The following is a 6,571-nucleotide window of genomic DNA, read 5'->3' on the forward strand; positions in this document are numbered from 1 at the left end:
CGGTCGTCACAAACAGAAACCATAAAAAATCACAATGGAAAGTTGAAAATATTTCGCGAAAACGATAATAATTTAAAAAACTATGCCACATAGGCACGCAACTTCGCACAAAAAAAATTATGAAAATGGGGAGGTCGATTGAGGACAGCTCTGAATAATCTTGATCTCATTTCAAGATGTAAATTTTGGTAGTTTAATTTAATGGCACAAACCCTTGCCTGGAGGATTAACGAACGAGATGTTGCAGAGTCAACGGCCGGCCCCGATATGTTTACAGCCGTTTAACTGTACCCTCCATGTCCGTGAGTATAGCATTGAGGGACACTCGGCAAAGGGGCTCAGCTGCCGCCGGAGCCTTAAGTACCTAATTACAATGAAACTAAGAGAACAAAGCCTTTGTGTCCTCGGAAACAGCTACCCACAACAATAGAACGGATAGATGGTACATATAATACTAGGAAATACTTACTTTCAGTTTAATTTCCCAGAAATAAGCAGTATTGTAATGGAACTCGTAATGGGCAAGATGACAAAATCCTTAAGAAAGGATTTTTTATCAAATGGTCAAACCTCTGTAACGCATTTGTAAAAATCATTGAAAAGTATAAATTGTGTTCTAGATAAGAGAAATAATCATATTTGACCGAAGATCTTTGTAATAATATGCCTAAATACCTATCAGTTTTACAACATGAACAAGTAAGAATTATAGCTAACTAGCTACATACATACATAAAATCACGCCTGTGTCCCATGAAGGGGTAGGCAGAGCACATGAAACTACTCAAGTTTCAGTGCCACTCTTGGCAAATAAGGGGTTGACTGAAAACGAAACTGTGACACTGCAATGACAGGTTGCCAGCCTCTCGCCTACGCCACAATTTAACCCAGGATATCCCACAGTCGACTTCTACGACACCCACGGGAAGAAAGGGGGTGGTGAAATTCTTAACCCGTCACCACACGGGCAAACTAGCTACCTTTATTTAGCCTACGTGTAAGTACCTATAGCATGTATGTAATTATGTAAATAGGTTAAGATATACAATTTAAGATTGTTTAAAAAATGAGCGCATCTTCCCATTAAACGTAACTGTTTATTAAGTTTTTTAATGTACAAAATTAGTTTAAGTTGTTTTTTTTTTTCAAAAATTAATAAATTAATTAAAACTAGCTTTTGCCCGCGGCTTCGCTCGCGTTAGAAAGTGACAAAAAATAGCCTATGTCACACTTCGTCCCTTCAACTATCTCCACTTAAAAAAATCACGTCAATTCGTCGCTCCGTTTTGTCGTGAAAGACGGACAAACAAACAGACACACACACTTTCCCATTTATAATATTAAGTATGGATTTCTACAATGTCGTGATTAATTTCAGTTAACCTTGAACTTCACCGGAATTGACGTAAGTACACTGTTTGTACACAGAGATAAACTTTTTAAGCTCTTCTCTGTATTTACTCTGAAACTGTGAAAAATATTGACGAATGGCAGTCATTACTCATACCGGTTCTTACGACTGTTTTCATGCGTATTCGTATGAGTGTTTTGAGTAGGCGCATATGTTTGTAGACTTCCAAGACTCATCCGGGTTCCAAATATATTAAATAACTACATTTAATAATACAACAGTATTTCCCGTGTTAAAAATTTCATCACCCCTTTTCTTCCCGTGGGTGTCGTAGAAGTCAACGGTGGGATATGGGGATGGGCAAAGACATATGTAACTCCGTATAGATGGATAAAGTCTAAGAAAAAAATGTACCTCGAAGCCATAGAGAAAAAGGTACGGTGGCCTAGATGGCGTTACACCTTTGGGGAACGTTCGGCTAGATGGCGCTAATATTTATATTTGACATATTAACACATATCATGCTAACAATATGGGCCAAATTGTCAAAACTAAGGTTCAAAAGTTTTAAGCTTGTGTCGAGAGATGGCAGTCTATGCACTGTGATTACACATTTTACTTTGACAGTAACTCTCTATAATACTCGATCCTCTTTGGTATGAGTTAAATAGTGGCGTATAAGCGCTGGTGACCTATTAGCGGTAATAAGAGCGTGCGACTTTAGATCTGGAGGTCGCGGGTTCGAACCCCGGTTTGTACCAGTGAGTTTTTCGGAACTTGTATGTGCGAAATGTCATTTGATATCTGCCAGCCGCTTTTTGGTGAAGGAAAACATCGTGAGGAAACCGGACTAATTCTATAAATAAAAAATAAAAAATAATAATAATTTATTCATGTACCAAAACTAGCAGTTATAAACAGGCCATAAACGATATTAACACAAAATAGGCTTCAACATGTCCGTGCCTGAACTAGGGAGATCCTGTATCTCAGGCATATAAGGCCTAGTTACCCTTCGGGTTGGCAGGCCAGGTGGCAGTCGCTTTCGTAAAATAGTGCCTACGCCAAACCTTGAGATTAGTTGTCGAAGCAGACGCCAGGCTCCTATGCCGTGGAAAATTGCCGGGAAAACGCAAGGAGGATGATGAGTGGCGTAGACGAGAGGCTGGCAAGTAGTGGCAACCTGTCACTGCAATGTCACAGTTTCGTTTTCTTTCGACACTTTGTCACTGAAACCTGAATAATTTCACGCCGTCTGCCTACCCCTTTATGGGATACAGGCGTGATTGTAATAGGTATGTGTGTAATAATACAGTTGTTAGTTATGGCAAGGACGATATAACACGGGCATTACGGGACAGACAAAGCCCATACAAGAAATCGTAACCCTGAAATGTATGGGCCTTTTAAGCTTAAAACTAGGTGGCGCTGTTTCGCAGCCTAGGAGTGGCCAAAATCATATCTTTATTGTTTAAAGAACAAATGACATGCTCCTTTATTTGAATATCATGACATCACGTCAATACACCTTTTGAAAAAAAAATTGTAGGCACAGTATAGTTATGATAGTATTTAATAGATGGCGCTAAAAAATCGAGGTACGATTCTTAGTACACCAGTAGAAACGTAAATAAACTAACGTTGTCAAAGCGATAGCGACTGTGACCTTGGCGAGGCCGGCAGTATCTACTCCTTGAAATCCTCTATTAATTACTTGGCATCCACAATGTTTTTATAGTTTATGATCTAAAAAAGCAAAATATGACGTTTTTATGTTTCGTATTGTATTCCATCCTGTGTTTTTTCTCAAGTTGAAAATCCTATAATAACATTTTGAATAGAAATCGTTAATATTTTTAGCGCCTGTACTATTTCACGAGCAAAACTTTCTTCCTAACAGTTTTCCGCTAATTCAGTTAAAAAATTTTCCTGCTGCCTCGGAAAGTTCCTGGAGATTTGTATCTCTTATTCGATTATCCCTGTTTGCTTACAGTTTATAGTCACATTTGCCACATTTTCATTGAGGAAGCGATAATATTTTGAGTTCAATACGTCAATACTTGAAAAAACAAACAAGGTGCCATCGCCAGAATGTCGCAAGGTACGTACCTAAATACGTAGGTTTATTAATACCTTAATAAACTATAATTTTATTGAGGTCTCCATCACTTTTACGCCACGCGCCATCTATGTATATCATTTGATTAAATTAGCGTGGAAATGTTGATATGCTCTGTGACATTTTCATTATGCAGAAAATAAGCTTTAAATGTAGAGTACTTTTCATAAATTGATAACTAAACAAATATACCCAATACCTAAAATACACAGAGAAGTAGTTAAATTAACTAGTCGTGATTACCTTTCCGCTCTGTAAGTTTAAAGTGCTTCTAAGCGAACTCCTAAAATAGATCATATCACCAGGCAAACATTTGCCTAACACGAACTTTCGCTGCATTGTCACTCGGGGTCAAAGTTCGCTCACGGCAAGGCAACGACCCTTTTGCCAAAAGGTTTTTTCTTGTGCCAACTTCCGTTTCGGCGCGTAGAGATAAGTGAAAATAATGGATTCTATCCTAATCCAGGGCTTGTTCACATGAAGGGATTTGTGTGGTTTTTATTGGGTTTACTGTTGACCTCTGACTCTCATTGATTATTTGATTTATAAGATTTAAGCGAGGACTATCCAAAAAGTAATTATAGTTGAAGCTTGGTTCAGGCACTTTGCTCAAATGCAAACCTTACACCTTAACCTTATATAACCTGCATGCTCTTCAAGTCTAATAAACGTACATGAATAAAATAATAAAATGTCATTGTTGACATAAATAAATTGTCAATCGTGTGTTCTTAACAAGCTAATAAATTTTGCGAAATAATTATAATATAAACATTATAATGATATGTTAAACATGTTCTGTGACATAAAAATTGTAGGTTTAATTTGCCAGGGATGCAACAAGAAAATCCTGTAAAAAGTAATAAAGAGACAACAGAAAATAAATCAGTTACCGCTGTAAACACATCATTGAAAGAATCCGAAGATGAGGAGTTGCTCTTCACAGCTAGTTTGCGTTTCCTTAATAAAAGACTACAAGAGAAGGCTAATTTATCGGTAAAACCACATCTCTCCTCACAGAGTTGCTGTCAATTTACGCTAATCGATGGAAACTCCGAAGAAACCACCAGCACCGCTGTATCATCTATAAAACACGTGCGTTTCGGGTCCGAGCCGTCGAGGGACCCACCCTGTCTTTACACCAACTGTTACCCGCCCCAAAATCGCACAGAAACACATTCAGTTTTGTAAATCGATTTAAGAAAATATTCCAAAAATATCGGCGAACTGTCGATATTTCGGAGACAAACAACGCGTATGACGCAGAAAGTTCTAAACGAATATCTAATTTTAAATTTCCTCGATGTATTGGACGGACCAAAGACCTCCACCCATCCTGTTTAGTCAAGATATCAGAGGAATCTTCCAACGAAAGAGTGAAGACACATGATATTAACGATGCCATTAGCGAAGGTGATGTTTTATAAGTAAACAAATAAAAATATATTTTTAAAGCTTCATATTTATTATTTTGATCGACATCTGTCTAATATTTATTGTACTCATTTTAATTGCACCCAGGTGATTTATCCTAGCAGCCTATATCAGAGGTCTATTGAAACTTCAGATTGTTGGAAACATGGAACTACTTATTTTAACTTTGCAGTCTCCAGCCGGTAAGAGATAATAGTAACATTTTTCAGGTTTTCCTCGTCATTCTTCTTTTAAAAAATCTCGTTTGTAGATATCCACTTCTGTTGCTAGAGTACATTATACATACAAACGAGGCTATCAGTCAGTAGCACAAGCCAGCACTCAGCCAGGCGACCATTGTTCTCCGAGTTGTTTTTGTTTCAAGTGCGAAGCCCTTCGCTCCAGGCTTGCTGTGCCTGCGGCTTGACGGTTGTCGCCCGTAAAGTGAGATAAACTAAGCTAAGCGATATGACCAAGAATTATTAGATTATTACCTAATTTTACTTACAACTGTTTAAAAATCCGACATTATCTATGAATGCTACTTTTTTATGTATTGTTGGTAGGTCTGTATTACGATCCTATTACATTTTTCTAGAATTTATTTATAATGGACCCGTTTTGGAAGGTATGTCTTTATTTTTAACGGACCTCAAAAGAAGTAGGTTATCCATATAAGGTTTTTTGTACTTATACTTTTCTACTTCGTCCATAACGCAGGTAATAGTTATTTATACAAGGGAGCAAAGTTGTATTTTAACCGAATATGCAATTGCAACACGAACTAGCAAATGGATTCTAGGGTTGAACTACGAGCTAGTAAATGGATTCTATGGTTGAACCACGAGCGAAGCGAGTGGTTCGAAAATAGAATCATGAGCGAAGCGAGTAGTTCAAAAACAGAATTCTGAGCGTAGAGAGTGTTGCAATAAACACGAGTTAAAATAACTTTGCATCCCTTGTGTAACACATAACTTTTCACCTCACTAAAGCGAGGAAACACGCAATAAAAACAACTGGAACATAATTGCACAGAAATAAGTCAATATGCGTTTATTATAATTTCCACGAAGCACCGACCGACACCACAAAAGTTTCAAATTAAGAATCAAGAAGAAAAATATATTTGGGTGCGTTCCGTTTCACGAGTTTTGAAATTGCAATGTTACTTAAGGTGCGTTCTGAATAAGTACAATGGAAGAGTCAAAAATACAATTTCTTGTACAATTTCAAGTGTCTTATGGTAAAATCATGTTATAAAATTGTTTGAATTTTATGTTTTTAGTCGGATACAATTCGATACGAAATTATTTTTACGTTCGCATCACATGATTTGTTAAGACAATTTAAGCACAGGGAGAAAATTGTCCTGTCTAGAACATGCCTTTACAAGAAATTATATTTAAAAAATTAACTAATGACACGTTCGGATTTCAAATATTCTTTGCACTCTTGTGGATAAAATGCGATTTTGCTATCTGTTTTTAAACAATAAAAAGTCCTTTCCGAGCTGGTGAGGTGAAAATTCATTTTCAGTACAAAATATAATCAGCTATGTAGTAGCTGGCAGTAGCATTGTTATAATATCAACGCGTCATTTCTGAAACATGATAGGGTCATTCAACTTTGAAAATTAATCTTTCCGTTAATCATTCCGGTGAAGACGCGGTTCGGTTATTTAGGAAATG

This window comes from Leguminivora glycinivorella, chromosome 6, assembly GCF_023078275.1.
Source record: "Leguminivora glycinivorella isolate SPB_JAAS2020 chromosome 6, LegGlyc_1.1, whole genome shotgun sequence".
Lineage (NCBI taxonomy): Eukaryota > Metazoa > Arthropoda > Insecta > Lepidoptera > Tortricidae > Leguminivora > Leguminivora glycinivorella.